This window comes from Jaculus jaculus, chromosome 17 (assembly GCF_020740685.1).
Source record: "Jaculus jaculus isolate mJacJac1 chromosome 17, mJacJac1.mat.Y.cur, whole genome shotgun sequence".
Lineage (NCBI taxonomy): Eukaryota > Metazoa > Chordata > Mammalia > Rodentia > Dipodidae > Jaculus > Jaculus jaculus.
Genome location: NC_059118.1, coordinates 35,237,051 through 35,258,398, shown reverse-complemented (window position 1 = coordinate 35,258,398; position 21,348 = coordinate 35,237,051). Strand labels below are relative to the sequence as shown.

The 21,348-nt window shown below is 41.4% G+C and overlaps 1 protein-coding gene and 1 non-coding gene across 2 annotated transcripts in view; one reads left to right on the top strand and one right to left on the bottom strand.

Moving 5' to 3' along the window:
• The window catches only part of Slc9a9 (solute carrier family 9 member A9), a 631,054-nt gene that overhangs the window by 119,738 nt on the left and 489,968 nt on the right, over nucleotides 1–21,348 (top strand). The gene's annotated exons all lie outside the window — the stretch shown is intronic.
• Nucleotides 18,477–18,668, bottom strand: LOC123455708. The gene has a single exon (XR_006634086.1). It is a non-coding gene; the product is annotated as a U2 spliceosomal RNA (small nuclear RNA).

The window sequence follows — 21,348 nt, the reverse complement described above, 5'->3', positions numbered from 1 at the left end:
CTTTTTGATTTCTTCATTGACCCACTCATCATTTAGTAGTGTATTGTTTAGTTTCCATGATTTTGTGTATGCTCTATAGCCTTTCTTGCTACTGATTTGTAGTTTAATTCCATTGTGGTCAGATAGAATGCAAGGAATTATTTCAATTTTCCTGAATTTGTTAAGATTTGCTTTATGTCCTAATATATGGTCTATTTTAGAGAATGTTCCATGTGCTGCTGAAAAGAATGTATATTCTGCAGCCTTTGGATGAAATGTCCTGTATATATCTGTTAGGTCCATTCCTTCTATGACCTCATTTAGTCCAGATGCCTCTCTGTTTATTCTTTCCCTGGATGACCTGTCAATTGATGAGAGTGGGGTGTTAAAGTCACCCACCACCACTGTGTTTGGTGTTATCTGTGACCTTAGTTCTAATAGTGTTTGTTTGACGAATTTGGGAGCCCCCATGTTAGGTGCATATATGTTTAGGATTGTAATGTCCTCCTGTTGGAGTGTGCCCTTAATCAATATAAAGTGACCTTCCTTATCTTTTTTGACTAACATCGGACTAAAGTCTACCCTGTCTGATATTAGGATAGCAACCCCTGCTTGTTTTCTAGGCCCATTTGCTTGAAACACCGTCTTCCAACCTTTCACCCTAAGATAATGTCTATCCTTTGTAGAAAGGTGAGTTTCTTGGAGACAACAAATTGTAGGATCCTGCTTTTTAACCCAGTCTGCAAATCTATGTCTTTTCGTTGGGGCATTGAGACCGTTGATATTAAGAGATATTATTGAAAGGTGTGTATTTATGTTTGCCATTTTTGTGTGTGTGTTACTGGTTCTATCTGTGCTCTCTTCTGTTAACTGGTATTTGAGTATAGCTTGTTTTTTCTAGGTTCCTTATATGTGTGCTTTTCCTTTTGTTCAGCACGGAGGATTCTATCAAGTATTTTCTGTAGAGCTGGTTTTGTCTTCAAATACTCCTTTAACCTGCTTTTGTCATGGAATGTCTTTATTTCTCCATCTATTTGAATGGATAACTTTGCAGGATAAAGTAACCTTGGTTGACAGTTGTTATCTTTCAGAACTTGGAATATATCACTCCAAGCCCTTCTGGCTTTAAAAGTTTGTGTTGAATAATCTGCTGTAATCCTGATGGGCTTGCTTTTGTAGGTAACTTGATTTTTCTCTCTAACTGCTTTCAATATTTTTTCTTTGGTTTGTGTGTTTGGAAGTTTGAGTATAATATGGCGAGGGGAGGTTCTTTCTGGGTTTTGTCTGGCTGGGGTTCTAAAGGCTTCCTGTATCTGTATTGGCACCTCTTTCCCAATTTGGGGGAAATTTTCCTCTATGATTTTGTTGAAGATGCCTACTATGCCTCTGGAGTGGAGTTCTTCTCCTTCTACTATGCCCTGAATTCTTATATTGGATCTTTTCATAGTGTCCCGAATATCTTGAAATTCCCACTCATACTTTTCTATAAGTTTGTCTTTCTCTTTGTTGGACTGCATTAGGTCTGCCACCTGGTCTTCTAGCTTAGTTATTCTGTCCTCTCCCTCATCCATCCTACTGGTGAGATTTTCTACAGAGTTTTTTATTTCATTAACTGTGTTCTTCATTGCTAGTAATTCTGACTGGTTTTTCTTTATTATTTCTATTTCCCTATTTATGTCTTGTATTGCCTTCTTTATTTCATTAAATTGGTGTCCTGCCTCTTCTTTGATTCCTTTGATTTCCTCTTTGATTTCTTCCTTGATTGTTTTCATGTGTTCTTTGACCTCTTTGAACATATTTATAATTATTCTTTTGAACTCTTTCTCAGGCATTTCCTCTAACTCTTTCTCTCTGGAGGACATTTCTGATGCATTAATACTTTTAGGTGGATTTATATCATCTTGCTTTTTAGTGTTTCTTGTGTTATAATGTATATATTTTTGCATCTTGGATTAAGTTAATGCTTGGATTTTCTAGCTAGCTGTGTATTCTTAGCTGTATCAATTGATTTGATGTAATATATTTTCAGGGTAGGACCTTAAGGTATTAGGTGTGGCTCTTAAGACTCTCAGAGTATCTACAAAGATGTTCTTAGGGGTTGAGATTCCCTGCTATAGGAGTATTCAAGCAGGCTGAGTGGAATAAAATACAGGTAGATTCTAAAATTTAACTAAACACTGTACACATTCAATCAAAAACAGCCCCGAGTATGTATGCAAGAGTAGTTATTATAATGACCAGATCTTCTATCAACAAAGAGGTTTAGATTTCTGGTCTGTTGAGGGATCCAAGTCAGCTTGTGACCAAGTGAGACCCTTCCCTGGTGCAATCCTAGTTACCTTGGGTGATTTTGGTCTCAGTCAAGTTGCTGCCTGGGTCGTCGGGCTGCTGTTCTGATTTCTGGAGCTGGGCACTTGCTTTTCCTATGGGGCAAACCGAGCCGCTGCTGCTGCCTCTGCTGCTCCCATAGCTGCCACCACCGGAGCCACCACCGCTGCTGAAGCTGCCGCTGCCGTGACCACCGCCGCTGCTCCCCCCGAAGCCGCTGCTGCGGGATCTGCCGCCGCTGCCGCTCCTGGGTCCGCTGCTGCTGGGGCTGCTGGTACCGGTGCTGGAGCCGCTGAAGTTGCTGCCGAACTCTGCTCCTGCTTGGGTCCCGCTGTCAGCCCAAGTTGGCGTGGCCGGGTCCCAGGCCGCTGCTGTGTTCGCTGGAGCTGGGCTCAGGCGGTGGGGGAGGGGAGGGAGCCGCGGCTGCTCTGGTTGTCTCGCTGTTCCACGTGTTCTTCTACCTCGCGGTCTTCTCCTCCGCTGCTCGCTGCCGCTCTCCCCTCACGTTTCCCGAGTTGAGGAGAGCGCAGTGTGAGGGGAAAATCCAGCACCTGGCTTTTCCTGTGGCTCGAGCTGGTCTGGCGGTTTTCTGCTGCGCCGTGGCTGTGGCATTTGGCCGAGCTGCCTGAGCCGCTGGAGCCGCTTTTCCCGCCTGTGCAGGCTCTGGATGCTCTATAACTCTTCCACTTCTCCGCTGCCGCCTCAATTTCCTATACACCTCACTTTTTAGTAAAAGCGTGTATTTTGCTGAGTTTTTTTGGTCTTTTTCCCCCCTAGGCTGCTTTGGCGTGGTACCTACGCCGCCATCTTAACCGGAAGTCCGCTCAACTTTATTTTTCTATAGCTCATATTGCCATTAGGCCTAGGGGCAAAAAAAAAAATCTTGTCTACTTTATAATCTCAACAAACTCAAGGTTTTTATAGTCAATTCAGTTATCCACAACCAGCTCAGTTCTCTGTCTCTCTTCCTGGGATACTATAAGGTCCAGGAATAGCAATGCTGTTGGTGGTAGCAATGTCTAGTTGTTCCTTGTCTTCTATACATAGTCCTAAACTTGATCTATGTCCTGAATAGTTCCCTCATCATGGGTCATTTAAATTAAGTTAAATTAATTTATTTTTTAAGATAGAGATTGAGGCAGAGAGAGAAAGAATTAGTGTACCATTCTCTAGCCACTGCAAATGAACTCCAGATGCATGCTCTACCTTGTGCATCTGGCTTTACATGGGTACTGGGGAATTGAACCTGGTCCTTTGGCTTTGCAGGTAAGTGCCATAACCACTAAGATCAAATGTTTTAGTTACTTATTTTTATGAGAGAGAGAGACAGAGAAATTGGGATTGCCAGGGCCTAAGCCAACACAAACAAACTCCAGACACATATGCCACCTTGTGCATCTGGATTTGCATGGGTATTGGGGAATGGAACCTAGATCTTTAGGCTTTGCTGACAAACACCTTAAGTTATCTTTCCAGCCCATCAACTTGGGTTGTAACATAAGACCACATGTCCTCATTGTACAAGTAAGGCTTTTGGGTCAATGGCCATCTTGCTTATCTTTCCTCCACAGGACATAATTTTGAGTGTATGGGGGAAAATCACCTCAGGCCTGTCTATGTGGATACCACTCCCTTATCTATCTCTACTTCTCCCAAGGTATTCTCCACCAAAAATGCCTTCACTGGGATCTATCTAGAAAATAATCCACAGGTCTCTGTAAGGAGGCACTCACAACCTCCCCATATATAAAATGTGTGTAAATGTGTAAAAATCTTCAGCCTCCTTCAACTCTCCCTGCATTTCTTCTCCCCTCATAACCTAGAAAAATATCTCTGATCAAGATTTGGGCTGAGGTGGGAGGTTGCAAAACCTGGCTCAAGCTAAAGTCCCATCATTCCTATCTTTTTGTTTTAACACAAACCCTCTAAACCTTTGCCTCTGACATTCAAAGCCTAGGCTTTTGAGGAAATCTTCACATTTATTTTCTTTCCAACTTCTAACTATTGCTCTAGTTACCTTGGGACAAATCACCCAACCAAAAGTAGCTGATGGGAAGGAAGGATTTATTTGGGGATTATAATTTTGAGGGAAAGCTTCATCACGGTGGAGGAAGATGGTTCACTTCATCACGCATCCACAGCAGAGAAAGAGCTAGCTTTGAATACACAGAAGGCTAGACTTCTCAGTCCCAAAGTCCACTCCCAGCTATATACCTTCTCCATAAGCCTCCACTTTCTAAAGGTTCCACCAGATGGGAACTAAGTAGGAAACTTAGTCAAGAACAGTTGAGGCTATGGGGAGCATTTACATTAAACCACCACAACTATCCAAGTTCAAAGTCTAAGAATTTGGAAGCTAAATATGAGCTAAGACCAGCTAACTGATAATTAATAGAAGGGACTATTTGTGGAGAAAACCCAATTGGTATAGAGAGTAAGGCAAAATATGACATTTACCTAATAGCATTCAGGTCATTGCTGGCCTGAACTTCTATTTGTAGTCTTTAAAAAAAAAAAAACTGGTGGGATGGAGAGATGGCTTAGTGGTTAAGCACTTGTCTATGAAGCCTAAGGACCCCAGTTCGAGGCTCGATTCCCCAGGACCCATGTTAGCCAGATGCACAAGGGGTGCATGAATTTGGAGTTTGTTTGCAGTGGCTGGACGCCCTGGCGCACCCATTCTCTCTCTCTCTCTCTCTCTCTCTCTCTCTCTCTCTCTCTCTCTGTCTCTTTCTCTCTCTGTCACTCTCAAATAAATAAATGAAATAAACAACAACAACAAATTTTTAAAAAAAAAAACATTGGTAATGGGCTGGAGAGATGGCTTAGTGGTTAAGCGCTTGCCTGTGAAGCCTAAGGATCCCAGTTCGAGGCTTGATTCCCCAGGACCCATGTTAGCCAGATGCACAAGGGGGTGCACGTGTCTGGAGTTCGTCAGCAGTGGCTGGAAGCCCTGGCGTGCCCATTCTCTCTCTCTCTGTATCGCTTTCTCTATCTCTGTCACACTCAAATAAATAAAAATGAACAAAAAAATTTAAAAAAAAATTGGTAAATTTAATCTATGAGCATGCTGTAATTTGGTCATGTCCCCATGATGTCATCCACTTTAATTCTCTCTCCCTACCCCAATTCCACTGAAGACCCTGTTCTTTCAAAGTAGTCCTGGTTTTGTTGTCTCATTCCTTTTGTCCCTCTCCATCCTCTATGCCAAGAACTCAGTAGGCTCAATACATTGCAGGCCTTGTGGGATCTTGGTAATCACTATGGGGCCATGAGCCAGTTGGTTCTTGTGGAGAGGATATTGCTCCACAGTACTCATTTCCCCCCATGTCTCTCATATGCTTCCCACCCCCTTTTCATAATGCCTTGAGCCTTGGAGATGGTGTTAGAAATCTGCTTTAGTGTGGAACTCTTGACAACATCTTAGTATTTTCTTTGATGAGTTTTGAATCTCCTCAGTGTCTACTGCCATCTGCATAGAGAAGATTCTCTGGCTAAAAGTTGCTGCAGCATTTATTCAATCCCTCACTTCTGCACTGTTCCCTGGGTACTGGAAGGTGTCATAAAGATTACTCATTGGACTTTTTTTTCTTGTCATCTTGACGTGCTTTGGGTCTCCCTAATTTTCCAACATCTGCAAAAACCAGGATTTCTGGCCAAAAGTGAAGTAAAATTAATCAAAGGAAATAAATATATACATTTAGAAGGCTTTTTGATGGGCATAATGCCTTTATTTAACCAAATCACAGTGGAAGCTTCCCTGTAAAGTCTATGGCATTCCAAGTCATAGGCTTGTGACTCAGTTCTCAGTACCAGGCATGTATTCCCTCCCACTGAGAGGGCCTCAAATCCAATCAGACAGCAGTTTATTACCCCCCAAAATTCTATGCCACTATTGCACCCATGGGCACATCTTGCCTGGATGGTTGATTTTTCAGCTTGCAGGATCCACTGCTTGATGAGACTGTTGACTTTTATGCCCGAGAAGCTCTCATAGTATTTTTCAGCCCTATGATAGCTAGCCAGCAGGGAGATAGTTTCTAGCTCAGTTCCAGCTTGATCTCTCAATGTTCTGAAACCTCAGTCTGTGGTATCTTAAGCAATAGGGTCTTACCATCCAGTTCTGGTGGGTAACAAAGTGCTTTGTCAATGGTCTGCACTGCTTATGGGGGGTTTCCCTGACCAACAGCTCACAGTGGGGGTGGGGTGACCCATCTCCAGTACTGGCAATTACTTGACACAACCTATGACTTCAGGGAAAAACTTTCTCCATCCAGTAGGGTACCACCACCCCAAATCAGACAACTAAATAATAATTAAAAAAATCAATCATCAATCAACCTAGTCAAAAGATGGGGCAGGGAAATGAGTAGAGATTTCTCAAAAGAAAAACTACAAATGGCTAATAAATATATTAAAAATATTCAACACCTTTAGCCATCAGGGAAATGCAAGTAAAAACTACTTTGAGATTCCATTTCATTCTAGTCCTAATGGCTATCATCAACAAATCCAATGACAAAAACTGCCGGTGAGGGAGTGAAGAAAGAGAAACCATTATTCGCTGTTAATAAAATATACTCTGGAACAGCCACTAGGGGAGTAAGTGTAAAAGTTTCCCAAAACTTAAAAAGATGTCTTCCATGTGACCCAGCTATGCCACTCCTGGGCATATCAAAGATTCTGCCCTTCACTATGGAGATGTGTGCTTAGACACACTTGTGGCTGCTTTGTTCACAGAAACTAGGAAATGGAATCAGCCCAGATGCCCATCAACTGATGAGTGGATAATGAAGATACCATCTATATACAAAATAGAGTTCTATTCAACTGAAAAAAAAGATGAAATATAAGCTAGCAGGAAAATGGATAGATCTGAAAAAAACTATATAAGTGAATTAATCCAGCCTCAGAAAGACAAATTGCATGTTCTCTCTCATATGGGCATCCTGAGTTAGAATACTTATGTATTCTTGTAAGTTGCAGTGAACGTCAGTACTAGTAGCCAGAAAGCTAGAATGAGGTTTGGAGAGAGAAGAAGCAATGAACTTCTTTAAATTTTTTTTTTAATTTATGGCACTTTATTTGTTTGCTTGTTTTGTTTTTGAGACAACATCTCAATTTACAGCCCAGGCTGGTTTGGAATTCATGTTCTTCCTGTTCCTGATATCTGAGTGCTGGGAGGCATGTTCCGCCACACCTAGCTCAGTCCTAGATTCTAACTGGACTTGTTCAAAGATAACCATCTGTATCTTCTTACTTTTTATTCCTCTGATTCAGGTTCTCCTTTCTCTGGACCTTAGAAGTTGGCCACTATTGTTTTCTGAGTAGGAAAAGTTCCTTTAGAGAAGGTAACTTAGCAGTGCCTTAGAGTCCCAGGAGGGATGGCTGAAGGAGGTTAATGAAGTATTTAGAAGGGTTCTATTGAAGCATGGATTTGTTTATTGTAAAACTGAACATTAAACATCTAAGTGGCAGCTTTGTTAATGAGATGTTGAAGCCAAAGTGGTCAGAGGCCATCCTCAAATCCCTGTTCACTATCCCCATGGGTCTCACTGACATATCCAAACTTGCGGCTGAAAGAAACATTGTGTAAAGCTCATTATTTGAGGTGAGTGCCATAAGCACATTTCTTATGAAAAACAGGTCATTGATGGCATTTGAGGTGTCTCTGCCTTGAGACAAGGGCAACAAACAGCTGCCCCACTTCTCTTTGTGTACTCTACTTTGTCCAGAATAAAAGGCAGACTGAAGTTAAGGGAAGATTATTTCACATAAATAGGACTTGGAAGGCTAAGTTGAGGAACCAGGGTATTGTTGGCAGAAAGGCATAATCTAGCAATGCAAGATATTTTATATTCATAGCACAGTGTGTTTACCTTCTGAGGTGTGAGATCTGGGTCTTATGTTTTCATCAGGTTTATCCTCTGAATCAGTGACACATGCTCCAATAAACATCAAGTGACAGCTCCCAGTCTCTAACCCACACAGGGTTCCTGGAGCAGATCCAGTCCTTGGGAACAGAAGCCATGGAAATAAACTCTGTTGGGCAGGTCATGCACAGAAGCGAATCCGACTAAGACATCAAGACAGTTCCTGGACATGTTGCTGTGGCTGAACAGATGGCAGGCAAGAGGAGTCCTTAAAGGAGTCACTGGAGCACAATTTCAAGTGATGGCTCACATCCTTTGGCAACTGGAGAGTGATAAAAGCAAACAGATCACAGAGGTGTATTAACATGGAGATAGGAATGATCTGGCCCAACAGTAGTCTGGGAAGAAGATATAGTTGGTCTTATTCAGAGAAAAAAAGTGAATATAAAGGGATGCTTGCAACTTAGGCACCAAGGAAGAAGACAACGACCTTGAGGTCATATCCTGGGTCAGAGATGTAGCAAGTCATTTTGTCACACCTCTAGAGTCCCATGTCTATTATGAGGCACTGCTTTCTAGATCATGTTGATGGTAAAAAGATTTGAGAGTAGAAGAGGACAGGTGCAGCCAAGTACTTCCTGCTTCAGAAGTGAGGTGGAGGACACATAAGAGGATGAGCAAGAGAAGCTGTAGGCCTGGAGAAATGAGAGACAGGAAATGGAATGAGGACAGATAATAAGCACATACACTCTCCTCACCCTTTTATAGGTGCTGCATGGGTTCAGTAACAGCAGCAGAGTCCAATGTCACCTTGTTTGGGTGTATACGTGAAATTGAAAGCACTGATTTGGAACTTATACTTTGGAAACTATACTGTTGCTTGCCTATTAACCCTCCTGTCTTCTTCCCAACTACCCACAGAGTCTCTATTCTGTGTAAGCATCCGCTCCTTACCTAGAGGTCTGGGAGGATCATGGCCCCTTCTCCCCTTCAAGAGTTAAGCTCATGTACATGTGACTAGGTCTGCTGCCAGAGGACGGTTGGAAGAAGGCAAGCCAAATCTGGAAAACTGGACTTCTGGGACATTTTGGGGGACTCCTGGGAAAGATTCCCCAAAGATCTCTAAAGATTGTCATGTCTATGAGTAATAGCTAGAATACGATGCTGTCATCATCTTATGACAAAGGAACCAGTTTGTTGAGTAGATGGAAATTGTAGTGCTTACCAATGTAAGTTTTGCCATTTGTAACCTATGGCACCTAACTCATGCTTTCAAAAATATTGTTCTTCTTTTCAGAAAGCATAGCAGTGGTTTGGACAGGGCGGTATCCATCCTATAAGACTTTATGCACTTTCCTGTCCATCCATCCACCCACCCATCCAATATTTATCAAATGCCTGTAAAGTACCAGGTACTTTGATGAATGGTGAAAGTTATGAAAAAGTATTAGAAGTAGCTCCTGCCCTTGCAGCACTCACAGTATTAATGAAAGAGGATAATTTGATAAAAAGTAAGTCCTATACAATGGAAAGTATCAAATATCTTAGTATTCAGAATGATAAGTTCTTTTTAAAATTTTTTTTTTATTTATTTGAGAGCGACAGACACAGAGAGAAAGACAGATAGAGGGAGAAAGAGAGAATGGGCGCGCCAGGGCTTCCAGCCTCTGCAAACGAACTCCAGACACGTGCGCCCCCTTGAGCATCTGGCTAACGTGGGACCTGGGGAACCGAGCCTCGAACCGGGGTCCTTAGGCTTCACAGGCAAGCGCTTAACCGCTAAGCCACAGAATGATGAGTTCTTATGCCCATGTCAGAGTTAGAGGACACATAAGACATCACTAAAAGTTGACCATCAGAACATCTGATCTAGGCTGTAGATTGACCAAGAGGAGCAAAGACCAGCAGTAAAACTCCCCAATCACTGCATCCCTATATGTAAATCAATACAGATGGCTGGCTGTGTGGAAATGCCCTCTCAGATCATGGAGGAAGTTTAGGGAATGGTGAACTAGAAAAAAGACCAGTTTCTTTTATTTAGATCCTATAAGAGAAGATGAGTTTGAATATAATGGTAGGAGATGGGTAATAATAGCAAAACTTGCTCATGAGTCATACAGACCTGTCCATATCTCCAAGGTCTTGCCAATCAGGCCATAGAAGTAAATCTTGTCGCTGACGTCCTTGCAGTTTCCTGCTATCTCTGATTATCATATAAATATTTCCTTCTATGCTACTTGGACCTACCATGTGTGTTTGTATTACACAACATTTATTTACACCACTACCTGTCTTATCTTCTTCCCAACATCCAATAAAATGATACTGTCATGCTGGCTTTACAGAGGAGGGACTAAATTGCAAAGAAGTCAAGTATCTTTTCTAAGGCCCTTCAGATATATGTACAGGGTCTGGATTCAAATCAGTCTGTCAGGTGTCAGGGCCACTATAACAGAAATTTGGAAGTTCGGTGGCATGGTGCTTAATGCAGGCTAGGAGTCAACAAAGGCTTCCTTAGGGAGTTGGTGAACAGATTGTCCACAGTGGAAATTAAAAGTAATAGCCTAGGTAGAAATGGATCATTCTCCAAAACGTTTTCATTTATGAAGGGAAAACATTCAATAAAATAATGGTTTTTTTTTCCCCCAATTGCTTGTTTTAAAATTCACTATTTAAATTTGAAGCCAAGATTCATTTTGCTAAGGAAGATGAGCTCTGCCAGCCATGAAATTTTGGCAGGATAGAGGCAGAGCCTTTTCCCTTGGTAGTGAGCAAGGATGATTCACTAAAGAGTAATCTAATAACAGTGAGAGAAGTGACTGTGATGCCTGAAGATGGACTAGAGAAATCCTGGTTCCCACAGGGTAATTCAGTGTGAGCAGGGATATGTTTAAATGCCTATGATTCAGACAGGATAGTGGCCAAGGCAATCAGAATTGGCTTTACACAAGTAGCAATGGTTCCCTCTATTGTTGCCCCAAAGCACCCTTAGAGAAAGCATTTGCAGAATGCTCTTCATCCACCATTTATATTGGAAACATGGTCTGTGTGCTTGATTTACCTGTGTGTTTGGTTGGAAGTGAAAGATAAGGTTATAGACTGTTGTCTCTTCTTCTCAGATACCCAAAGGAATTTTTTTAAACTAGTTATCACTCTACAAATATTTATTGAATACCTGCTATGTGCCAGACAGTGTTAATTAAAGTTTGTTCTCTCTTGTCATGTTGAAATGTGCTGCTTCTATCATTGTTTGCCTTATAATTAGAGAGATGACTTCTTCTCTTAGTATTTTATTTTTTCAATTCCTCATGGCTTTCTGTGGAGGCAGGGACCTCATGTTCAAACTTTTCAGTGATTCACCTCAATTCCCCAGCAATTATTAAAGGTCCTACAGGAAGTCCTATCTCAGAGACCCTGACCTAAGTCCTTTAAATGTCATGCTTGTGCTTTTACATTGATTGATTCCTTGAGATTTAAGGAAAGTTTACTAGTACCTCACTTATTATATTTCCAATCAGTCTTATCTACCCAGAATATCAGTTCTTCCCTTGAGCAGTTAAAATAGAATATAGATTATATTTTAACCAAACCTAAAAAGCATTACATACTTAATTAGGTTAATATGTTTTAAAAACTATAGCTGAAAAATATATTTTACTTATATTGTCGCTTATTCTGAAAATATTTATTGTAGCTCAAGGGCCAAGTAGCTCATCACTGGAGAAATGTGTCACAACTCTGTTCAGAATATTCTAAAACAAGTACAAATCTAGTGACAAAGTCTGAGACAAAATTTATATATGGTAAAGATCCTATGTTTACTTTTAAAATGAGCTTTCTAAAGGTTATCTTGCATACAACAGAAGCACCCATTTTAAGTGTACAAGTTAAATGAATTTAATAAGTGCATATCTCATTTAACAGCATCTTAAAAAGCTAAGCATTCTCATCATATGATGTATCCATACAAAATATGTTTTTAATAATAAAATGTACATGTTAATTGTTTTCATGTTTAGCACAAGAGATTTTTCTTATGAGAAGCAGTTGTTGGAATATCATTTCAATGTAGTTACATAATCTGAAATAATTTGAAGGATCTGTCTTTTGGTTCAGTTTTGGGAAATATGTTGATTGATGTTTTCAGCCTGGAAATACTTCCAAGATGCTGTTTTCCATGGTCCTCAGCTTCCCTGTTAGTAGGTCACCTTTGCCCCATGGTAGATTTCCATGAAGTGAGATGTCTGGAAAGCTAACTCAAACACAGAATGAGACAGGGAGTGGGGACCTGAGAAAAGTGGCCTCTAGGATTCCAAGACGGACAGAGCTTCCATCTCTAGAAACCAAATGAATAATGCGGCCCTTATAGAAATATCCCAGCACCTCTGACCATCAGGATTACTTTATTTTTCTTCACTAGGTGGTGTTTCTCAAACTTGACAAGCCCAGCTTATTCAACTCCAACAATTCTTTTGTTAAAATGCACATCTCCATCTGAGTTGGGGTGGTATCTGGGATTTGCATTCTTAGCTGGCACCCAGGTGAGACAGAAAGAAAACCTAGGAGCATACTTGCTGGGGTGCCATGCAGAAGTGGGGAGGTGAAACTTGGTAACAGACCCCCTGTCCATGCTTTTAAGTTCTTCATGTATCAGAGGTGTGTGGTTTAGGGATGTTAGCATGCTCAGAGAACAGGCCTCCTGTGAGCTGAGTCCAAAGCAGAACCAGTGCTCTGGGAGTGTTGGAAATGTTACTGAAAATACACATGTTGCACAGAGCAAACAGCTCATATCCTCAACCTTTTTGCTGAAAAAAAAAAAAAAATGTGTCGATTGACATGAAAAATGTGAATATTATCTCTTGACCCAAATCTACAGGGATCTATATGCGTAGTGTTCCATAAAACTCCACACTGGCTCCAGAAGGACTCAGCCTTACAGAAATGTGGGCTTGCTTCTCTCCACCAGGGATACCTGAATTTAGATTTTAGCATTGACTCTGAATGTAGGTATCTGAGAGAGAGAAAATTATTCTGACCTTGCCTTTCAGCAATATAGTTATTTTAACCTTTTTTTATTATTATTTATTGGTTTGTTGATTTCTGAAAGCAATCTTTGTTCCATCAATCACATACCCAAGGAGACATATTACTTTTATCACCTAAGGAAGGCAGATGCTGATACTCCAAGCAGATTTATGTATTGTGGGGTTTGTTTATCTGCTGAGTGCCCAAATGAGATCAGCTGCTCTGGTTGCCTGGATAGGAGTGACATGGAAGCTGAAGCCAGCAGGTTGAGGGGAGCGGAAGGTGTAGGTGACATGGGAAGAAGAGGCGGCGACAGCCATGGCCGGAATTGTGGGTGTGGGGTGAGGGTGATGCAGGAACTCATTTTTAAGTGGAATGAAGAGGCAGGAGACAGCCAAGTTATTCACGCTCAGTAAATATTAAAATCACAATTATCAGAAATAATTGAGCCTTCAGAATAGAGAATGGGTAAATAAATAGAAATTGGTCTTGGAAATGTAGTGCAGAGACCAATTAGTGGACACTAAAGACAAAATGGGCTAAAAATGAAAAGAAATTTGGGGAAGAAATTGAGCAATGAAAAGAAAAAAAAAGTCACCAGGTACAAGGGAGGGGGAGCAATAGAAAAAGAATGCTTTTAACTTAAAGGCCAGAGGCTTTTTGACTAAGTGGTTTGGGAGGGAAGCCTGCAGCATACGAAGCTCTGCGGTTGTGTGAGGTCCTGGGAGTCCAGCGTGGGTTTAGAGTCTTGCCCCTGAGGTACCAACCATGCATTGTAGTTTAGGACAGTGACAGTTTCATCTTGTCAGAGGAGATTTACCAGGTTTAAGAACTTGCAAAATTGCATTTTCATATGCTCTCTTCTGCATCCATTAAATTCGTTAACACTTAACATAATGGATCTATCCTTTGTTCACTTTGAGGGGATGGAACCCAGGGCCTTGAACATGCTAGGCAGGTATTCTTGTCACTGACCCTTAGGGTTTCAAGTCAGGGTCTCCCTATATAGTCCAGGCTGTCATCAGTCTCAAGATCCTGCTGCCTGTGCCTTCTGAATGCAGGGGTTACAGCCCTGTGCCACCACATCCATCCCTTGGCTTTGGCTTAAAAAGAATTTCTTAAAGGATGGTTTTAAAACAATGCTTTGTTTTAGATACTGCCAAGCGATGTTGCTGAAGTGTACCGTCAAATCTTCAGATAAAGCAAATATGTTGTGTTGATTTAGTTAACTAGCAGAGCACTTGCCTGGCATATCCAAGGCTTGGGTTGATCCCCATACCAAAAATAAATAAATAAAAAGATGTTTAAGTAGTTTTATGACTATCATTCCTCAGTGTCAAGGCTCAGCTCAAAAAGGGCTCCCCATTTCCCTCCTGGGGCTGTTACTAAGTAACTGTTTCTCTTCTTCTTTTCCCTCTTCCCTCTCCACCACTGTGGACCCTTAACCACTCATCACTGCCATTCCTGGATCCGTGCCACTCTTGTGTCCAGGTCTGAAGTTCTGGTTGCTGAAGTAGGGAAGTTCCTGACTCAGCTGTGAAGAAAGCCATCCACCTTCCCATTCCCATTAGAGGAAAGTCTCTCCTGAGCCCAGAGCAGGGGTGGGTTAGCAGTGCTCATCCCCAAGGCCTGGTCTCCAGTCTCTTTTCCTCATCAATTCCTGCAGAGCCCCCAGCACCTGAGCCTGCACAGATGCCCCCATGTTCACAGTAAATGGCTGGAAAGGGTTTATTTGACTGTGGCAGGAAAATAAAAGATGAAGGGATAGAAATTCTCTGAAGAATTTTCTCTGCCCACATGAGTTCTGACTTGGCTCTTTTATATGTTTTCTTCCCACATGCTGTGAGGACCTGGTCCTGGATTGTAGGAGATGTAGAAGGGGTTCTTTAAGAGGTATTTTAAGGGTATTTAGAGGGTAAAAATTTTATATCTGGTGATCCATACTTCCTCCATTCAACTAAGATAGGGTCTAAGGAAAATACTTCAGCAATGATCTGTACCTAGGCTATAGCTTTAAAAATCTTTCTTATATGTGTGTGCACATGTATGTGCAGTTCACATGTGTGTGTGTGTATATTGGCCAGAGGACAACCCCAGATGGCTTTTGTGCCTCAGGAATGGCATCAACATTTTTGTTTTTGTTTTTGACACAGATTCTCTCATAGGCCTTAGACTCACTGGTTACACTAAAACGCTAGCAAGTGAGCCCAGGAATCCACTTTTGTTTCTTCAGTGCCTGGACAACAGGCAAGTGCCACCACACCCAGTATTTTTATATGAGTTCTGGGGATGGAATTTAGGCCCTCATATTTGTGAGGAAAGCACTGCGACTGAGCTATCTGCCCATCCGATGCCCCAGCCAGCAGGGAGTTGAACAAGGACTCGAGGAGAAGCTAAGCTGGGTGAAAAGAGGCAAACAGACACAAGAAGGAGACCAAGCTAGGTATTTGTCAAGGTCTCGAGAGTTTATTCTTACATGTAGGTTTATATAGAGTTGTAGGGGAAAGGGGACATTGGTCAGGGCAAGGAATTGTAGGGGAAGGGGACATAGTTAGGGCAAAGATCACAGAGTTATTGGTTAAATTGCAATGTCTTTGTTTCTTCATCAGCTACCGGCAGGATGGGGGAGTGTTTAGCCAGGTGTACGATCCCATTGTTTCTGGTAGTTGAATATTAGGTGAGGAAGTAGAAAGTTAACTTGCTATATGGCAGTCTTTGTTTCTGGTAGTTGAGTATTAGGTGAGGAAGTAAAAACTTAACTTGCTATATGGCAGTCTCTGTTAACATGGCCAAGGTTTGGTTCATAGCTCCCAACATCTCCTCCCTTCTTTTATAAAAAAGAGGGGGAGGCCCTCTTTGCAGCGGTGGGCATTAACCAACTGGGGGAGTAGGGACCCGACTCCTCCCATGGGTTGTTTTTTCCCACAATCTTTGGCCCTTGGTACCTTTTGGGGAGGGGAGGCAGGGCCTATGTGGCTGGAGAGTGAGGCACAGCCTTAGTGATAACAGTTATGGTGCCAACCTCCATGCAAGCCAGGTATACCTCTCAGGGAATCCAGAAGTGGTCAGATAAGGACCTTCCCCTGCAGTGCTTTGCCTCACACCCATGTTGGTGCCCATACACTCACTTCATTGTGAGCTAATATGCATAGGTCTGAATCCTATGCAGCTCCTAAAGGAGGAGTAGATATTTGGCCAAGACAGGTAGAATGCAGCGATAGCAGAGGTGTAGAGGAAAGCAGTATAGTAAATAAGTACAGAATGAAAGATAAAGGGAGAGTGACAGCTGCAGGTGGTAGGTCTTCAGTGGCAACGCCTCAATCCGCCAGCTCCAGTCTGTGATAATGGACCTGTAAAGGCTGCATCTTAATGGCTTCAATCTGTTGATGTACAAAAGACATGATTTTATTTATAATAATGGGTCCGATTGTGAGTAAGAGGATTAAGATATGTAGAGGTCCTTCCAGCTTTGTCCTGTTAGGGAAAAAAAGGGAGATTTTCTCAGGGAAGTGTTTCTTCCCTGGATATGTGAGATGTCACTGCAGGATCATTAGCTTGTGTTACAAGTCTCTCTGGTTGCCATTTTGCAGCATTTTCTTTGGTGTCAGACAAACATACTGATCCTTGGCCCCAAATGAGTACTGGGTCTGGGCCATTCCATTTTAAAGTTAAAGGATCTTTCCACATGACTTTGGCAAAGGTATTTTTTGTATTTGTGTGCCAAAAGCGATTAGTAGCTGAATTTCCCTGAGTATCAAGGGTTAAAAAGTTTAGGACAAACAAGGCATGATGAAGGATATTTCTTGGAGAGCCTTTTATGGGATGTAAATCCCCCGTTTTTAGCTTTTGGGGGGTAAATGAACCCAGAAGAGGGGCCCCTCCTGCCAGAACACCCCAGTGGGTGTAAAGTCAGTGGCACAAATGACCAGGAGAAGAGGCTTTTTATAAGAGATAAAAGTGACCCTTTGGCTCAGAATTGTAGCCTCCACTATCTTTAGGGCCTCTAAAAATTATCACAGGTAAACTAAATGTAAAATGCTGACAATTCTCAGGATATAAGGGAAAAAGTAATCTTTTAGGTCAATAATGATTTTACAATATCCTGCAGGAATTGATTACTGGAGTGGGAAGGCCTGGGTGTAGGGCTCCCATATGTACCATGGCTTTATTAATTTCTCTAAGGTCCTGAAGCAATCTCCATTTTAAGGGCATTCCAGAAACACTCCACTGCGGGGGGCCACTGGCCTCCGACCACCTGTTTTGATAAACCTATCATTTTAAAAGTCACAAAGAAATATTGTTTGCTTAGCCCATCACAATGGAGATTACCTTATCCTCAGTGCTTTTTGACCCAGTAGGTTACTCTGTTTTAGATTTTCCTTCTCCCTTCTTATCTGTCTCTGGCCACCAGCTGGACAAAATTTAGGGAGAACTAGGATAAAGTCTGAGAGAGCCAGGGACATGTCCTATAGTGTATAGCTCGGACCTCTGTGCGAACATTTACAATAGACTTTATTAAACACTTGAAGAAAAAAGGCAGTAGGCATAAGAGAAGCAGAAGGCAAACTCCCACAGCTGCAAAGCTGCCTATCCAGGAACTTAGTCCCAACCAGGCAACACAGACTTAATTGTAGTAAATAAATCATTAGCAGCCTTAGTAGCATCAAAATCAAGATGACTATTCTGTATAGCTAGAATTTTTTAATGTAAGTTAACCAAATCTAATGAAATGTTATCACGGTGCCAAAATTGAGACAGTTACTTTACATACAATAGAGTAGAATCTTGTCTTTTCTGAGCCAAAACAGGCTTTGATAAATTTTTGAAAGAAAAAACATTACTTGACAACCAATGATTTTGGCTTAAACTTGATAGCTATTGATTTTTATGTACCATAGAAATTTTTATAAATATAAAACAATTTTATGTTTTATCCATGACTTAAATTTGATAAAATTTAAGCAAGCTATTCCAACATATTTTAGCCTGAAAATTAGTTGTTTTTTGTTGTTGTTGTTTGTTTGTTTCTTAAAGTTTGTAAACAGTTTAAAAACCTTTTACTTTAGGCATGGTGTTTAGGTTTGGCCTGAAAATTTCTTTCTTTCTTTCTTTTTTTTTTACATGCACAACTTTATTTATATACTTTAACATTCTGATCTAAGTACCATTCAAAAGGCATTTTTAACAAGTAATCATTGAAAAATTCCTTCCCAGTTTCTTCAATCAATTAATCTCACCCCATCATTAATTAGCTTTTTTTTTATTTCCCCAAAGGGGTGCACCGTTCCTGGAAGTACTACAATACCAGGTCGATGCATGGAGTGGACAGAGCAAGCTCCTATTCCAACTCCAAGCTCCAAAAAATCCATTTAATATATTGTTCTTGGATAGAGGACATATCAGATATTGAACTGATAAGAACAGATACTACACTTGATCTTAGCCAAAAGGCCGATAAGTGATTATCTTTCTTATAAGGCTGTTAAAAAATTACACCAAATTGATTAATCCTATTACTAAAAGGAAAGTAGTCTTAATACAATTTGATATCATTAATACCAATAACACACTTGGAAATGATTTTATTAGGAGTAACTAAGGCAAATTGTGTTGTTATCTTGAGGCAAGCTGGCTCAGAAGTCAGATCAGTTGCCTCCTCCTTTTAAGTAACAGGACATTACAATCTTTTTAAAAATATCTGACAAATTGTAAGTTACCTCTTTAGAGGAAGTTTTGTTGTTTTAAATAATCCTCTATGTAAGGTGAAGTTGACCTAGAACAAATATCTGGCAAATTTACCCCTGCAAAACACATTTAACTTTCCCTTTTTAATTTCTATGCTTAGGTCTTTGATTTCCTTGAAATGGTTCTGTAGAAGAGAAAGGAATGTCACCTGCGTCCGGCTCATCTCTTTAGTCACAGTCACAAACATGACACGACTAGCAAGCACAATGAGCACACGTAAACACACACACACACATATAAAAAGAGCATGTCCTCCTGATAAAATCAAAAAGAACTTGAAGCAATCTCAATTTCTCGTGATTTTAAAATATCTTTTACTATGGCAATTAGCTCCTTTTTACTCTTTGTTAAATCTTTTTTTTTTTTTTCCTTTAACCCATGTTCCTTGTGTCTTGAGAGAAGTTTTAAGCCTTTCAACAATTTATGCTTACTTAGGGTCTGTCCCATGATAGAAAAGGAAAGAGGAGAAACGGCAAGACCAGAGGGCAACATTCCCGGTCAGAGAACTGGCACAGGGTGGGGGGGTCCCCAATGGGCCTGACGTGAGCCTTACCACAATATTAAGAACTGGCAGCCACTCTAAGAGCATTTACTGGCTGTTGGTACCCAGTTTTGTTGATAGGAAGAGAGGCTAGATAGGGGGTCTTTGCCAATGCCTGAATGGGCTGTCGGGATTCACACAGGTGTTAGCTAGGGGCCTTCCGCCAATGCCAGAGGATAGCCCTGGCCAAGAGGCTTCAGTTACCCTGTCACTATGTTGCAATTCCATGTGGTGGTGCCAACCGAAAGTAAAAGGAGGAAGAGAAGTGCATAAAGGAAGTCCCGCAGTTCTTGTGCCTTGAAAAAAAAATGACTCAATAGTCTTTACTTTAATTGCCTAAAATTCGTCACTTACCTCAAATGGATCAGTTTCACAGGCAGGCTTTCCTGAGTCGATCAATGTGCGGGTCTGTTTTACAGGTGTATTGCCTGTAGTGAGCTCTATGCAGACTGTCACTCACCCCTCCAGTGGGGTGGCGGTCTAATGGCTGGGACGGCTGTTCACTCGAGCGACACCCAAGTCACACTTCGTACCTCAGTCCCCACCTTCTTGGGCGCCACTTGCCCCGGCCAGCAGGGAGTTGAACAAGGACTAGAGGAGAGGCTAACCTGGGTGAAAAGAGGCAAACAGACACAGGAAGGAGACCAAGCTAGGTATCTATCAAGGTCTTGAGAGTTTATTCTTACATGTAGGTTTATAGAGAGATGTAGGGGGAAGGGAACATTGGTCAGGGCAAGGAGTTGTAGGGGGAAGGGGACATAGTTAGGGCAAAGATCACAGAGTTATTGGTTAAATTGCAATGTCTTTGTTTCTTCATCAGCTACCGGCAGGATGGGGGAGTGTTTAGCCAGGTGTACGATCCCATTGTTTCTGGTAGTTGAATATTAGGTGAGGAAGTAGAAAGTTAACTTGCTATATGGCAGTCTCTGTTAACATGGCCAAGGTTTGGTTCATAGCTCCCAACAATCCGAACTTTAAAATTGTAACTTAGTCTGTATTGTACTACGGAGTCAGATCTCACTTATCCCTTTTCAGAGCTCTGCCCATTTCCTTGTTGACAGTGAGGTGGGTTTCTAGGGAACATTTGGGGTGCATATGAGCTGGAAGAGATGGGTAGAAACAGCAGCAGGTAGAGGGAAGCAATGCTTGCTCTTTGTGGTTATACACAGTGTGTCAGGACACCAGGAGGCAGAGGAGAGATTTTCAAGTGATTTATATTGGCATGAAAACCTTGTTTCCTGACACCTCTGTAAGTCTGGGTTGAATAAAAAAATATAAGTATACACCTGTTCATTTGTTCTTTACTCAGCAAGTAAGGACGGAAGTGTTTGGCAGCCAACTTCAGCCTCCTCAGGTAGCCCCAGCCTCACAGTGCTGGCCCTGACGTTGAGTGTCAGGAAAAGAACAGAAGACAAAAGCCCTGGGTCTGGGCAGAAATCTGTTTGACTTTTGCAAATTATTTGTCATGTCTACAGCTACATGAAGCTCTTGAAATATTTGCCTCATAATTCCAGGAATGAGCCTGTGTGACTTATTATCTATCTATCTATCTATCTACCTGCATCCTTCCACACATTTATGTCTTATACAATTTCCCTATATTATACATAATTTATATATTATATATTTTGGGGGTTTTCTAAATAAAATATATCTATTTAGGTTTAGAAGACTGTGTTTTAATATGTAACCCAGGTTTGCCTTAAGCTCACTATCCTTTTACCTTACAGTCTCAGATTCCAGGATTGTAGGCATGAGCCACCACAGCCAATATATATGTGTGTATAAGTATAGTGTGTGTGTGTGTACATAATCAGTATCTTTACAAATACCAGATAGGCTTACTTTAGGATGTTC